Raw genomic sequence first — 17,942 nt, 5'->3', positions numbered from 1 at the left:
TTTTATTTTCAGAATTTTAGTGTGGTATTTGAAAGTAGTATTCGGGAATACCACATTCAGTCTTTTATTTCAAACAACGAAAAAACCATGTAGAATATAATATAACCTTCTACATCGTTCTTTGCTTTGGGTTACTTTATAGATTCGTCAATTAAAAACTTTCCTGAAAAACAAAACTTCAATATAATGATTTTCAGTAATAATTTTTCTGTGATTTAAGCATTCATATTGTAGTAGTAGTACAAATTCTTACATTAATTTATTTGAATATGTAACTTTGAAACTAAAAATTCATATCCGTTTAATTAGATTTACACTTGATGCTAAAGAAAAATTCTTAAAATGATATTAGTTTTTATTTAGAGTTTAAATGAAAGCTGATGTTTTGGTTGTTCGATAGAATAAAAAGACAAAATATTTTTGTTCCATTTTATTTTTCTCAACATAGTTGAGGTCTAGCGGTATATAATACAACCAAGTTAACATCGCTTAACTGCAATGATGATGTGATGGTTCATTCTATCTTCAACCCTGCTATATTTTCAAATCGTGTACATTCTTGCGTTTTTCTTTTACCAGAATTAAGAATATTGCCATCTGTACATAGATTAGCTAACTCATCTGCACTCGAAAAGTCCTTATCCGTCTTTGTCGGAAGCCGAAGTTAGGTATTTCCAACCAAAGTGGGTCGTTGTCGTTAGCGATACATGGAATGATAGCTCATCACTGGCTTATTTCAGAGTTGTTTTTTTTCTTTTCATCCTTTGGAGCTTTCTTCTCAATTTCTCAACAGTCAGTATTACCCACTTTGATTTAAAACTGAATGTAAATTATGAAAGCGAATTTTCAGAGAACTCTTCTGATAATATAGCCATTTCGCCGTTAATATGCGAATTATTTTTACTCTGAACATTAGGTGTGAACTTAAATAATTAAGGCAGTGGCCGTTCTTTCTTATTTTACCTTAATTATTTATTCATAGAAAATAATTAACTCTGGATACTACAGATCACAAGTAGGAAAATTAACCGTAATGCAGCTATTTGCAAAATTTTACAATGATCCAGTTAACGTCGAGATAATACAATAATTAATCCAGATTTTTTGAACTGTAGTTCTGCAGTTGTTTGACTTTTACAAATGAATTAATCACAGCTTCTCATAGAGTAAGAAAACTAGTGATTGTTTAATCTGAGGATAAATGTTATCTTGGAATACATGAAGAGCAAATATCCATTTTCTTCTGATGAGGTCCCTTTCTGTGATCCTTAGTTAAAACATGATTTAATAATGAAAAATGTGAAAAGTCTTTTACCTTGAGTATAATATATGTTAAAGATACCAAGTAATTTTATAACATTGGTTTTAATCCTTTTTCCCAAGTAAGCAAAAATGTAAAACACATCTCCTAGGAGATGTGTTTTACATTTATGGGAAATACTAAGGAAAGTGATCAGAACTTAATCCATCTTTACCACGAGTTGCCTTGGTGTTGCACCACCACTATAAGTCTTGAACCACGTTCAAACGCAAACTTGACTTACTTGTCTGTTTGCTTACTTGGGAAAAAGGATTAAAATCAAGGTTATAAAATTACTTGGTATCTTTAACATATGATTTAATAATTTTTTTCACTCACACCGAAGAGTTCTCCATATGATCCATTATTACTCTGGATAATATTAGGATTAGTTATCAACAATAAGAATTAGTTATTTTTCCTACCAGCAGTAATTATTTTGAAATAAGTATTGGAACAGTACTATATTTCGGAGATCCCGAATTGTATAGATCTCGGTAGACATTTTTTGCCTTGATCATGATTTCACTTTTCTAGCATAAATACCATCCGTTTGTACAAGTCAGGTATTTTGTACCCTTCTTTCTCCAGGATAACCATCAGTCTCATTAGCCTTACCAGAATCCTAAATTCATTTCATCCCAAAGATATTCTCTTGGGTGTGACCACTACTCTGTGCAGGGTAGTCAGTTTTTCCCACATTTTCCTCACCATAGATTGTCGTGTTGAAAAACATGGGTCTGTTCCTTAAAACACTGCCATAATGATAATGCAGCAAACATGGCATTATTTTGGAAATGCAGCATATCTGTCGGCGTTCATTCTTCCAGATACTAACCAAAATTCCTCAGTCCATACACCAGAAAGAGTTCCAGACAAATACATACCCACCAACAAACTTCATTGAAATGATACACTCTGGTATAAGGCTTTCTCCCAGACATCCTCACCACTACCACTCTTGTTTGCAAGGCCTTCCAGTGTTCTCCATAATACTATTATATATACTGGAAGTATATATACTTCCTATAGTTGTACAATTAATATATATATAATTAATTGCAATTACTTCCCAAAACTTACAGACAGTTCGTTCGATTATTAGGACGGTGGAATAGGACTTCACATGATACCAGAAATATATGATCAAATTTAAACCTATTGTAGTACAATATCTTTGTTTGATTCCAGTGAATTCTTTGTCTAACGTCAATAGGGAGAAGCAATTTCCTGATTCCAGAAATCTTATATAATCTTATGTTCTTGGATTCTGATCTCAGCAGAACGGCCAGCCTTTCAAATGTAACAAAATTGACAGGAACAAAGTATTTGAAAAATACCAGGCAAGGACAGACAGAGCTGATAACTTTCCTTAATAAGTAGTAGGAAAATAGATAACGTTAGATAGATAACGGACTGGTTTGAAAGTGGTGCACAGATTATATTTGCAGAGAATCCTTGCTATTTGTTCCGAAGTTCCTTTATGATAGGGTATGAGGATTCTTTTAACATCAGATTGCAGTCTGGCAGAAGGATAATAATTTTTGTATCGTGGTGTCTGTCTTTACATCCTTTAAGTGATATAGTGATTTCTCTTTTATTTACTTATTATAAATGCGCTTGCTGGTTGCACTAGTCTTTTGATAATACTGGTGTTTTGTGAAGCTGCGTGGATATACCTGCCAGTCTAGGATTGTTTCCTGTAAATGGAAAATTCAGTATTAGGGTATCCAGAAATGAAAGACTGTTGTTAGATTCACGCCTAACAGTAAACTTAATGCGAGTATAAGAAGTTTATTTTGTCCAAAAACTGAAGCAGTTTTGTTTCAAAGTGGTGCCAGATCTCAAAGACATCATCAACCAAATTCAAGCAATAATAAATTTAGTTTAAACCTTTATCCAAGTGTAAGCAAACAAAGTTTGCTTCTAAAGTATCTTCAGGACTGCGGCAACTCGTGGTAAAGGTGGACCAAGCTCTCATCACTCCTTGTCTCAGTATCTCCCACAATGTAAAGCACATCTCCTTGTGGATATGTATAATGCTATGCATTAAGGGAAGGGCCACTACCCAGACCGGTTTCGACCTTTATTGAGGTCTCGTCAGTGGGAGCCAGACTCAGAAGTGGTGATACTAAGGTGGAAGTAATGGAGAGATCATATTTACCTATACTGACGAGACCTCAATAAAGGTCGAAAACGGTCTGGGTAGTGGCCCTTCCTTAATGCATAGCATTATACATGTCCGCAAAGAGATGTGCTTTGCATTATGGGATATACTGAGACAAGTAGTGATGAGAGCTTGGTCCACCTTTACCACGAGTTGCCACAGTCCTGAAGATACTTCAGGCGCAAACTTTGTTTGCTTATACTTGATAAAGGATTAAACTAAATTTATTATAGTCTAACCATTTGGAAAAAGCATCCACAAACTCAAACAAAGTAATATTTAATTAATTTTAGTTTCCTTTACACCTGAGAAAGCGTTATTTTTTTTTTAAAAAAATAGTATGGCTGCCAAGCACGTTTCCATTAAACACCTGGTAACTAGTTCTTTGTACCTATAATTCGTGCTGTTGATTTTCATGGCCAATGTTTGGCTAATACGTAGTTGTCGATCACTAGAAACTGAGACTGTGCAGCTCTTAGCTGGAGTCCTACCCAAATCAGATCTCTGTAGAATCGTTGAACTCCAGGTTGTTTCCACATTTTAATGCCGACATTTCTGTGCCATCCCTTTTTCTCTTGATGCTTCTTGGATCTTGATGCGCGTATTTTTTAGTTCATGCCACTCGCATTTCCATCGGTTGATAGTGTTGCCTATAACTGATTTTGGGTCACGGAGTCTTTTACCAATTTCACGAATGAATAAGCCACTGATAACACCTCTTTCGAAGTCTGCAAATTCTTCACATGCTATTTTGAGTATACACGGGTAGATCAATTCAACTTAAGGAGTATATGTTTTCCTTTGATTTTTAAATGTAAATCCTCTCCAGAAAAAAGGTTGTAGAACTATAGCATATTAATAATGTGGGTTTAGTTAGTGTTAGATAATCCGAAACCCCTACTTTAGAAACCAAACAAAGTGTTTCTCAAGCCATTTCAGGCCATAAAATGTAATCTTATATCTGCCGATAAAGAACACCTTCTACGAAAAGCCATTCACAGATATTCATGCCAGGGTGAGATTTAAACACCTAGCCTGATGGTTGGAGAGAGGAGACCTCTTCAAACAGGCTAGCATATAGCACTGTAGGCTAGATACAACGACAGACAATGTATACAGAGGACTTTTACTTTTAAATAGAATGTCCGAATGTGTAATTCAACATACCACGCGTAAGAGATAGCGAAACTGTTGGCGCTTTTGTATGCTTTTCAGATCGTGTGTTATACAATAATCACACAATGTGTAGTGCTAGAATCTCTTCTGAAAAGATTCATTAGAATGAATATTTCAAAGTGACATTAAGTATAGTTTATTAGTAAGCCTAGAAACACACAAAATTACTTCAGATATAGTAGGTTAAAACGATTGTGAGCGAAGAATGTGAGGTGTGAATATTGTCCCATTTCTGTAATGATTCATCAAGTGTTATGCTTTATTCCACATCATAATTCATCAGGTGTGATATTCTAATTACGAGGGTGGGCTGAAAGGTTCACGACCTAACAATGAATAAACGAATTTCTAATTTCAAAATTATTATTATTTTTCAACATAATCTCCCTTAAGACTAATACACTTATTCCAGCGATGCTCCAGCCCCATTATCCCGTCCCTGTAGTGGTTCTCAGTAAGATCGGTAAGATCTGCAAAATGTCTCTCTACAGCTGCAATCACCTCTTGATTCGAATAAAAACGCTGACCATCAAGGAAGAGTTTTACTTTTGGGAAGAGATAGAAGTCAGAGGTAGCGAAATCTGAAGAACAGGGTGGACGTTCCAACAATTCACAGTGCAGATCCCTTAATTTTCCCATTGCAAAAATACCTTTGTGGGCAGGTGCATTATCCTGATGAAAGATGATTTTTATTTCTTCTTCAAACCGGGTCTTTTCTCACGAAGTTTTTCATCTAGTGTGGTTAATAGATCGGAATAATATTCTCCGGTTATTGTTTTATCCTTTTCAAGATAATTAATAAACAAAATGCCTTTAAAATGCCTTTAGCATCCCAAAAAACCGATGCCATGACCTTTCCTGCTGATGGAACCGATTTTATCTTCTTTGGCGCTGAACAACCGGCTTCTGTGCACTGTTTTGACTGCTGTTTGGATTCTGGTGTGTGATGGTAAATCCAAGTCTCATCCATAGTAATAAATCGACGCAGAAAATCAGTTTTGTTCTTGTTAAAACGCTGCAAGCACTGTTCAGAGATTTTCATGGGAGTGCGTTTTTGATCTGCTATGAGCAAGCGCGGCACCCATCTTGCGCAAAGCTTTTTCATTTGCAATTCTTCATGCAAAATATATCCTACGCATTCTTTTGAAATGCCTATAGTATCGAGAAACCTGATCAATGATTTCTCGTGTTGTTACACTTTTTGGAAGTCCTTCACGTGGATCATCTTCAAGGCTGTTACAGCCACGTTTAAACTCGGCAGCCCATTTCTTAATTGTCGAAAACGAAGGACGAAGATTGCCCATAAACTTTTATGAACTTGGCATGAATTTCTTTTGGCATTAAACCTTCTTTTACAAAGAATTTTATAACTGCATGATACTCAATTTTATGCATTTCAAGGAACAGACAACACTTTTGCTTCAGACAGCTGTATAAAACAAACTACCTGATAGAATGACTTGCAATTTCACATGGATGCTTATCACAGATGTACCAACTTTGAAAAAAAAAATCTTGCCGATAGCGTTGCCATCTATGGTCGAGGCCGAGAACTTTTCAGCCCACCTTCGTAGATCCAGGCGTGTGTCGTTCGCCTAGATTTGTGGTATCTTTAACTGGTATCAAATTTCAGATGGTGTGAAAATCCTGAATATTTTAATATTTATATCACTTTGTTATTTAGTTTGAGACGGGATGCAATTTTAGAGTTACGAAACAAACATGTTACTACAAACATGCCTAATACTAACAACTTAAAAGAATACATTGAATTTTTTTTTTAAACAATACACTCTTAATTCTTTACTTTTTGCTACTCCTAACATTATAATGGTAAAATCAGTTACTGTTAGTTGTCTTGATCTTTAACAGCTGTGTCTTGTATTCTTTATATAAGCATTTGTCTTCTAAAGATAAATGTGCTGAAAGAGTTTAAGTAAATAACGTTTTTTACATAAATTTTGTCTTTCAATAAGTCCAAACGGCTAGATCAGTGAATTTCGAGATGATTCCATTTAATAGCCTGTATCATTCTTATTTAGTTTCATTATTTTTCATTCAATTTCATTCTAATATACTGTATCTATTAGGAGATTTGCATTTTGGATACAATTAATGATAAAGTCACAAATTGTATGTTTACAAATATGTCTTAGTTTCTCTCTCTCGATTCCGGGAATTTCGGGCTGTCCATATTCACAGTAACTTCCTCTCACTCTACAATAAGTGTAAGATAATTGATTAATCCGTCTTGAATTCATCCAAGAACAAATGTTTATCATTCAGTAGATAAAAACATTTAATTTGTAATCAAGTAAAATGTTTTAGTATGTTTACCTAATGCATTCGTTTTTGTTCTGCTTTTTTTTTTGTATGCGCATAAAACTCTGTCCTGCTTACACGGATTTGGGGTTTAGGATTTCTAATAAAATTTCTCGCGTCATCTTGATGATTTTTTAAATCAAAATTTTAATGGCAAATTAGGAAAAACGAAACGATATCAAAATTACATGCGACAAATGGAGAGAAACTCTGTACAGTCCACATTCAATTTGGGATTATTTTACACGTATGTCTACATGGCCTTGTTTTTTAACGGAGAAAGGAACAATGTAAAAATTAAAAATGAAACATTTCAGATATTGCAATCTAACTTAATAGAATTTGCAAAACTTGCAGGATGGAAGAAATAAGAAAAGGTTTGAGGATCAGTCTCAGCTGAGGTTAAATAAAACAAATATCTTATAAACATTGAAGTCCTGATGAATTAGGTTAATTCTTATTCCTGTATTATCGGTACACAACCAAAAACGACTCTGGGTTCAAAATGTGAGAAGTATAATCTTCCTATACAAGAATGCCATTGAGAAATGCACATCCATCGCGGTTTAATGATACTTATGGGCAAGAGTTAAGAGAGAATGAGCCTGCCAATATTCTTCTTCTTTTTTTTTTTAATAGAGTAGGAGGTTTTTGTCCATGGTTACACCTCACGAAAAGGCTCTTCTAAAGGACATAGGCAGATGGAATGAAAGAAGAAGTAGATCTGGTCGATTTAATACTGAACTGTCAATGGATATTGAGCAATTGCTTAGCAGAAACTGGAGGAATGATCAATGACAGTTCACTAGCTTTGCTATCGGATAACGTAGCTTCCCATGTAAAGTACAAATAATCTTTATTTATTTATGTTCGAAGTTTTGTAGACAACGTCACTAAATATGATTTTTTTGAAGGATTCCTCTCAGATGGGCTTTGAATCCCAAAGCAGTAGGTTTCTGGTTTCGTTTTTCTTTAGGTTGTTCTTCGTGTACATGAATTTTTTTCTGAAGTTCATCTGAAGTGTTTTAAACATACAGCATACAAGTATCATAGATGAGCCAATGGGCAAGAGTTAAATAATTCCAGTAATCCTCTTCTATTTATTCGAATCAAAGACAAAGTAATGCTCTTTGTCTTTGATTCGAATCTGCACCATGTAGGTTTGAAAGCTAGTCGATATGGCTGGTTTCAACTAGTGGGGACCGCTTTCAATCCTCATAGGTTCTAGTAACTGCTGTTCCAAAGCCATGGTCAAAGATGGTCACTTGACATCGAATGCAAAAGTTCTAGACTTTTCTTTTTTCGAACGAGGCGATAGCAAGAATATTTTGTTCAACATGTGAATTTCTCAGGATGCGTTGGCTATGATGGCTTCTTTAGAATCATGCAGTTGCGTCGTAGAGTAGTTATATTCAATTATGCGATACACTTAAACTAGCACGCTAAAGCGGGACAATTTTCACTTAAAGGAAGAATAATTTTCTAAACAGATTTTGATAAATAAGTGAGGCACCGAGCTCCGAGCTCCGAGCTTTCATCGGAAAACCTTAATTTAACCTTTCAGAAAATGGACAAAGTTGTGTTTATCTTTTTCAGATCAAAGTTCGCTGACTGTTTTGCTGAAGTGGCTATTTATATCTCCTTCTGCACTTAATCGACACCGTCGGTAATGCCTTAGACAGCGTCTTTTAGCTCATCACTACCTACTCCGAAGCACGTGCTAAAGGTCACTTACCAAAGTCCGGAGTGTTTTCGTTCAGGGCCATCCACTTATTCTCGACATTCCCATCTACACGTGGCAACCCTTTCTAATCTTTAACAAGTTTACTTGGACTGTTTTTTATGTACAGCAGCGCGTATGCGTATCTGCACGAGCGCACATCATACTGTAGATCGAGTATATGATGCAACGAGCTTTCATACAGGGATATTCTACTATTCTACTGGATATTGTTTTTCGGGATTTTTTTCCCCCTAATTCAATGAACTAATGCTTAGGATTTTGATATGATTACTTTTGACGTCACCATAAATGCGTCAGGAGCAATCATGTTTGTGATTATTTTATTATTAAAGTATGGAGTTAACACAATAAGGGAAGAAAGAAAAGAAAAAAAAAGCAGTTTTCTCTGCTTGTATAGAAATGCTGAACACATCTTGAAAGTGTAGTAAGGCGTAGCATTTGCAGGTTGCTGACACAATTGCTTCGGTTTAGCATCCCGTTGGAAGGAATTTCAGTTGACTAAAACGCATTTCATGGCATTCACTTACCAAATACAGCATAAGAGTTACTGCATCTGATTTTTACCCTTTGGAAAATGTTTATTAAAAAACCAATGGAAAGACTTACAAAAGTGACATTTATGCCATTAAGAAGAAATAGCTTATTTACGAGCATCATGGTCTTAGATCAGGCGTTCTTCTGTCGAAAGCTGTCCATGGGTTGCCCATACTTTGTGCATGGGCAACCTTCCTTCATAGACTGTTTATCCTAGAACTAAATAGAACTGTCTGACAATGGATTCATATTAAACTGTCTTGGAAACTCTCTCTCTCTCTCCGAATGGAATCTGAACTCATGAAAACCGCAAAACACACTATGGGTTCTGCAACTGTCTTTATCGTGCTGACACGAGAATATGTGACCCTGGTGGCTAAGTTTCGAACCACGTCAACTTATTTGTTGTTGTTATTATTATTTAATCTGAAAAGACTTTGCCATTAAAGCGCAATCTTCCTTTCTAATTTAGTCGAAAAAATATGAGCTCAGCAAAATAGTATCGTGTTTAAAAACTGCATCCTCAAAGTTATTTATGACCCTTCGATTTAACTACTTGGTAGTAAGGAGAATGAAGTTAAGTGAGAAAAAACTTTGTATGAAAGGGATTCATACTTTTTATATCAACACACGATGCCTTAATAACTTTATTCTTCCTGATACTTGGTTATCAGACTAAGAATGTTTTCTATAATCTGCTTTAGATTTACTACTATTACTCAAAAATTAAATTTTTCTTGAATAGTAAATTTTCTAACGTGACTAATTTTGCAATTAATGGTCTCTGCTTGGCCTAATAGTTAGCGTATCCAATCTATAAACAACAGGCTGTGTTCAAATCTGACCGTAGATATAGATATTTGTGAATGTCTTTAGGTGGTAAAGGAATTTCATCGTCCAGTGTGAGCTCACCACCCCGCATGTTGAAGACCTGGATTGGCTTCAAAAAGTTTTTTTTTTTTTTTAATTTCCGAATCATCTACCATTCTGCCACCTCATGGTACTACGAGGATGGTCTGAAAGATTATCAGCATAACAATGAAAAAAAACGAATTTATAATTTCAAAATTATTTTTATTTTTCAACATAATCTCCCTTAAGACTAATACATTTATTCCAGCGAGGCTCCACGCCATTATCCCGTCCCTGTAGTGGTTCTCAGTAAGATCTGCAAAATATCCCCTCTACAGCTGCAATCACCTCTTGATTCGAAGAAAAACGCTGACCCGCGAGGAAGTGTTTTAGTTTTGGGAAGGGATAGAAGTCAGAGGGAGCCAAATTTGGGGAACAGGGCGGATGTTCCAACAATTCATAGTGCAGATCCCTTAATTTTCCCATTGCCAAAACACTTTTGTGGGCAGGTGCATTGTCCTGATGAAAGATGATTTTTTTCTTCTGCAAATCGGGTCTTTTCTCACGAATTTTTTCGTCTAGTCTGGTTAAAAGATCGGAATAATATTCCCCGGTTATTGTTTTACACTTTTCAAGATAATTAATGAACAAAATGCCTTTAGCATCCCAAAACACCGATGCCATGACCTTCGCTGCTGATGGAACCGACTTTGTCTTCTTTGGCGCTGAACAACTGGCTTCTGTCCACTGTTTGGATTCTCGTGTGTAATGGTGAATCCAAGTCTCATCCATAGTAATAAATTGACGCACAAAATCAGTTTTATTCTTTTTATTCTTGTTAGAACTCTGCAAGCATTCAGAGATTTTCATGTGAGTGATTTTTTGCTGTGAACAAGCGCAGCACCCATCTTGCTCAAAGATTTTTCATATGGAATTCTTCATGCAAAATATATCCTACACGTTCTTTTGAAATGCCTGTAGTCACAGTAATTTCACGCACTTTGACTCGCCGGTCATTCAGTACCATATCGTGCACTTGATCAATGATTTTTCTGGTGTTGTTACACTTTTTGGACGTCCTTCACGTGAATCATCTTCAAGGCTGGTACGGCCACATTTAAACTCGGCAGCCCATTTCGTAGTTGTCGAAAACGAAGCAGAAGAGTGCCCATAAACTTTTCTGAACTTGGAATGAATTTTTTTTTGGCGTTAAACCTTCTTTTACAAAGAATTTTATAACCGCACGATACTCAATTTTATCCATTTCAATGGATACAGACAACACTTTGCTTTAGACAACTGTATAAAACGAACTACTTGATAGAATGACGTGCAATTTCACATGGATGCTTATGACAGATGTACCAACTTAGAAACAAAATCTTGCGGATAGTGTTGCCATCTATGGTCGAGGCCGAGAATTTTTCAGACCACCCTCGTAATATCAGCACAGTTTCATGTACATATGAGCATGTCCTCAATAACGGACTGTTCAAAGCAGGAAGTAACTCCTGATTTCATAAGAAAGATTCCGGTAATTTGACCACATATTTATTACGATAAATAACAATAAAAACAACCCTACAAGTTTCGTAAGTCGTATGACTTACATCTTCAGGGGTCAAAGGTAACTAAAAGTTAAAACACACGAAATGAGAAATTACTCAAAATAGTTCATTCTATGCAGTTATCTAACTGTTCATTAAATTGAATATCCGAATGTAGATTTAGTGCAATACTGTGATTAATGCTGTCACGTTGTGTTATTCACGTTCACATTGTCCGAGGTCTGACTTGGGTATATTTTTTTATCAATGCTGACCAAACTTGGTGTAGAATTAGGCCATGATTTTTGTTGTTTTGCGTTGGAATTCTAAGCATGTTTGTAGCTTCTTTAAATTTTCTTGTGAAATAATTTTTTTTCAATGTAAGACATGTTTGTTTTTTGCCGGAGTACATTATGGCCGGTGTTTTTTTTTATTGTTATTTATTGTAATAAACATGCGATCCAATTACCGGAATCTTTCTTATGAACTGATAAACCACAGAAACCTTTGCATATAAAATCCTGATTTATTTTCGGAAGATTACTAGAGCATTAATAAAGAAAATGCGATATTTGCTTTTGCAAAATCTAAAGCATGAAATTTTCAGACAACACATAACGGGACAACACACATTGTAATCGCTGCTGTCTTAATACGTAGGAATAGTTCACTTAGTAAACGGAAGATGAAAAAAACGAGCAAGAGTGAAGCATAATTCGTTTGGAGGAAAAAACCAATCGCAAAAACAAGAAGAAATATCTGTTAATATCTACGCCAACGAAGCAAAACTGGGTTTACCACCGAAACTGTTGGGGTTTCGAAGTTTTCCGTAGTATATCTGAAGCATTGCCTTTAACATGAACTTTCTCGATATAACTTTAATTCTTAGACGGAATTCAATGCCTTTAAATGAAAAACCTTTTATATAAGGTTTTTTTTTCACCTATAATCGAGTTAACCAGTATCATACGGAGGTGGAAGGATTTTTCTTCTGGAAACTTCGAGCTTTCATCCTTAATTCCGGAATCAATCAAAAAAGCAATTAGCCAAATTTCCAAATTAATCAAAAACTCTTACTCAAAAGCTGAAATTTTCTTCTTCTTCTTCTTCTTCTGCAGCTTCTCCCACTTAAGTGGGGTCACTGTTGATGATGAGTCTCCTCCACATCCTCCTGTCTTGGGCTGTCACCACATCGAAGTTCTTCATCCTCAAATCATCTCAACCTTGCTTCCTGTCCTGTATCTTCGTTCCTAAGTTCGTAACTTTCACTGTTCCCCTCACATAGGCATTTCTCAGGCGATCCTTTCTAGTCACACCGCACATCCACCTAAGCATTCTCATCTCTGCTACTTCCATCCTGCGGATGTTATTTTTCCTCGGGGTCACAGTTTTCATAGCATACATCATACCTCACTACTGTCCTATAGATTTTGCCTTTCAGATTGATCGGCACCCTCTTATCGCATAACACGCAGCCATCTCCCTCCAGTTCCTCCAACCCGGTTGTATCCTGCATCCCACTTCCTTCTCAGACCATCCATCTTCTTCCACTGTTTAACCTAAGTATCTAAAGTCCCTCACCTTCCTGATGACATTTCCTTCCAGCTCCAGATCTGTCTCATAGCCGCCACCCACTGTGCAACACATATACTCTGTCTTACTTCTACTCAGTCTCATACCTCTCTCTTCCGGTACTTTTCTCGATCTTTCCAGTTTAGTTCCCACTTCTTTTCTTGAATCTGCACACAGCAAGATGTCATCTGCATACAATATTGTCCAAGGCGCATCTTCTCTCACCTTCGCTGTCACCACCTCCATCACAATATTAAACAGAAACGGACTTAATGCTGACCCTTGATGCAAGCCAACTGTTACTTGAAAACTTTCTGTCTGTCCCAGACAGGTCCGAACTCTTGTCTTCACATTTCTGTACGTCTCCCGCACCAACCTGACATATTTCTCCGGTACCTTCTTCCTCAGACACCTCCAGACTTCTTGCCTTGGCACTCTATCGTATTCTTTCTCCAGATCAATAAATGCCAGATGTAGCTCCCTTTGTTTCTCTCGATACTTTTCCATAATCTGCCGTGACACAAAGATAGCGTCTGTTGTTGATCTACCAAGCATGAAGCCAAATTATTCCTTTGCAATCTCCACCTCCTTCCTCAATCTTCCATCAAGAACCCTTTCTAGGATTTTCATTGTGTTGGACATCAACTTTATTCCTCTGTAATTCTTACAATCTTGTGCATCCCCTTTACCCTTGTACATGGGGACAAGAGTACTCTTCCTCCATTCCTTGGGTATATTTTCCTGTTGGTAAACTTTCATGAACACGTCAATTCCCTCTTCCCCCAGTGCCTTCCATGTCTCCACTGGAATCCTGTCGGGGCCCACCGATTTTCCATTCCTCATCCTCTTCATGGCCTCAGTCACTTCCACTCTACTGATGTTCTGCACCATCCCCTCAGAAGGCTGCCCATCTTCTCTGTGAGTCCTTGCATTTTCCTCATTCAAATGTCCCTCAAAGTATATTCTCCATCTGTTTGTTATGTCCACATCCCTCCATAATACTCTTCCTTCAGCGTCTTTGACCTGCTTCACATGTAAGATGTCCTTTGCTGTTTTATTTCTACTTCGCTAGCTGGTAAATGTTTCTGTCCTTCCTTTGTTTCTAATTGATCTTGCAGATCTTGATATGCCATGGCCTTCGCCTGTGCCACAACTCTCTTAGCTTCTTGATTTCTCTCTCTGTACACATCTCTATCCTCTTCCACTCTTCACTCATCCCACTTCTGCTTTTCCTTCCTCTTTGCTGTCACTGCCACTTGTACATTATTATTCCACCACCAACCCTCCTTCTGCTCTCTAATCTTTCCAGATGTCTCACCAAGCACCTCAATTGCACAACTCAGGATTACTTTTGAATTCTGTTTCGACCAATCTTGTACACTTTTCAGCCCATCCGAAATCCTCTCTAACACCCTCTCCCTAAAACGATTCCTCACACACTCTTCTTTTAAGCGAAACCACTTAATTGTCTTCATCCCATGGCTTCCAGAGGTTCTTATCTTCGATCTTATTTTAAAATCTGCGCACAGCAGTAGGTGTTGCTGTGCCACGTGATCTGTCGTTATTACTTTACAATTTGTCACAACCTTAAGATGTTTTCAACACATTTTTTATTTAATTGATTACATTTTGTGAACAACAGTTCACAAAATGTAATCAATTTGTGAACTGTTGTTACCACTCCTAAATGTTATCAAATGTTCTTCCCTCTTGTAGAAAAATGAGTTCACAATTGTCAGATCAAACGCTACTGCAAAGTCCGCAATCCTCTCTCCTTCCTGGTTCATCATTCCCACTCCGTGGCCACCATGCACCCTTTCACAGTCTCGATTCTGTCTCCCTCTGTATCCGTTCAAGTCTCCTCCGACAATCACCATCTCGTTTTCTTGCAGTTCCCCCATTTCTTCATCTAACACGTTCCAGAACTCATCTTTCTCCTCTGCTGTACAGCCAACTTGCGGGGCATATACACATAATACGACCACCCGATCTTCTCCAAGACCCAATTTCATTCGCATGATCCTGTCATTCCTTCTACCCACTTCCAGTACTTCGCCCTTCATTCTGCCACACACCACAATTCCTACACCATTTCTTCCCTCGTTATTCGCTCCAGAGTAGAACAATTTATATCCATCTCCCAGTTCCTTTGCCTTTCCCCCTTCCACCTTGTCTCCTGCACACATAAAAACTTCCAACTTCTTCCACATCATGTCTGCCACCACTCTTCCTCTTCCAGTCATGCTTCCAACATTCAGTGTTCCCACTCGCAACATCCTCTCCACCTGCTGGGCTCGCTTCTTTAACCGCACCCGCCCTTGATGCGGTAGCCCTCGTCCACTTCTCGCAGCTGTAAGGCGATGTGGCTGCGCGTCTCTTAAGGGGGTACGCCCTAGCCCTTATATCATTTTCTCTTTGACTCATATCATAGCTAGAGCTGGCAGTAAAGTCTTACGACCGGAAAGTCTTACGTTGGTGTCAGGATGCCCTTCCTGACACCAACCCTCGCCATTTATCCAGGCTTGGGACCGGCACCTATTGTGGCTAGCCTCCTTCGGTGGCTGCATAAGACGAAATGACTTAGAAAGATAGGAAAGATTCACCCCTAGTCCTCGAATACTCTAATAGCATCAGGGGAAAGGAGCAAGGAGAGGAGAAAGAAGCGAAGAAAAAAGGGGAGGGACCAGTCTACAGAATAATATAGCAGATGTATATTACATGAAGTAAGGCATGGTCCAGCATCAGGTACCTCGGGTTTGCCATGCCCGTACTCACTAAAGTGAGCCCTTGAGGTCAAAAGCTCAAATTTTCATTTTTTATTAATTTATTAATGATTATCGATCATTATTATTCGTGCGCAGCCGAGAAGATGAATCCACAACAACCATTTAGACAAAATGTTCCTACATTGTAGACATTAGTGCATACGGATATCTCGAATCGTTTGGAAATGATCGAAGTGAGATAAAGATTAATAATTGGATGAAACAGATTCATCTCTGCTTTTCGAAATAAGTTGGAAAATGTATAATATCTAGTTAGAGGATTAATGCCAGAGGAATACGAGTGCAAAAATAAATAAATAAATAAATAAAATAAAATAAATAAATAAAAAATAAATAAACCCGACACGAGATGGAATACTGACCATTAAAACGTAGAGGATACTTATTGGGATCAGAAAATATTGTGACATCCAGGCTGTGAAAGACTTTTTATTTATTTCTTTATTTATTTTGACATCTTTCTGGTGAAAATTAATGGCTGAATTAAGAGTAAAATACATGGTAAGATAGCAGAGATTTTTACTGATTGACGCAGGAGTTTGAGGGAAATTATGATACGTTACAGATCAAATTTTTCTGAAAATAGTATACGTGAAATATCTATTTTTATATAAAAAAAGGGAAGAGAAGGGATGAGCAGAAGCTGTTGGCGAAGGCAGCAAGCATGACATTCAGCCGAGTATGAAATAAGATTTCATTTTTGACTCTAGTCTGACTGTATTCGTAGATAAACTGGTAGAAATAGCGAAGATAATGCATTTATGTATTAATTTAAATGAAATTGATGTCTCCTAATTAAAGGTAAAAAAACTGACTAGTGAAAGAACATGAAAGTGTAAAGTAATCAATAACAATTCGAATAAGTAATTTAAGGTATCGAAACTTTGACTTTAAATCCATAAGAAATTAAAAAGTACAACCTCCAAATTATCTATCTTACTTTTCGTCTCTTCCGTCACTGTTGCCATGTGTATATGCCAGTGATTTCACAGAATTGACGTGCTTCCCCCCCCCCCTTCCTCCCTGGATGCCTGAGTGAATACACCAAAATCACGGACACATGTTTCCACTTGTTGTCAAGGTTAAGAAGCTGATATTACAAGTGACTGATGTATTTTTAAATAAAATAAAATGACATTGAAATTTAAAGTAAGTACTTGATTTCAAAATCAGTAATACTAAAAAGTGAATTTGATTATCGAGTTTTTATTGGTTTTAATTTTACTATATCTTTCTAATATGATGATTGGTGGGTTTTTTAGAATTTTTCTAAATTTTAGATCTAAAAATTAGTCCATTACGTAATAACTGACAAGGTCAGTAGATCTATCTAAAGTTCATTTTAATTCGTTTTTTAATGCTTATTTTTCTTTATTATTTTTTTAACTTTTCTCCATATTGTTTAAATCTGAAAATATCGTTCGGAGTAACTTACAATGTTTTCTGAGTGCTGAGAAGCTCCTTCTTTCGAATGAGCTTCACAATAATCGGTTTTTAGATAATCTAAAATAAAACAAACACCAATATCTTCCTCTTCACAAAAAATTATCAGACAGTTTAAATATACATATTTATTTGTTGTAATACTCGTAACGGCATACTACCTGGAAATCGCAACCTCTGCGGGTTTGAAAAGGTGAAGAGAACGTTTCTATGGTCCATTTTGATACGCCAGTCATCAGAGAATCAAATGAGCGTTGTTCGATCGCACCATCAATTGCAAGTAGATCTGCGCAGCTTGATAGATTTCTTGATGTTGAGAGTGCCGCACATCAATAGAAAATAATTACCAGTAGGCAGAAGTCTAGATAATAGATATCACGTCACAAAAATAGGATTCTGTTTGTTGCCTTTGAAATGGCAGGGCCGATGTCAAAGACATCAGCTTGGGTACCACGGACATGTTTGTCGCATATATGCCTTAATCAAAGAAGCATTAGAA

This window comes from Typopeltis vanoorti, chromosome 5 (assembly GCF_054136105.1).
Source record: "Typopeltis vanoorti isolate ZY-2024b chromosome 5, IOZ_Tvanoo_1.0, whole genome shotgun sequence".
NCBI lineage: Eukaryota > Metazoa > Arthropoda > Arachnida > Uropygi > Thelyphonidae > Typopeltis > Typopeltis vanoorti.
The sequence above is the reverse complement of the archived record's forward strand: the minus strand, read 5'-3'. Positions refer to the sequence as shown.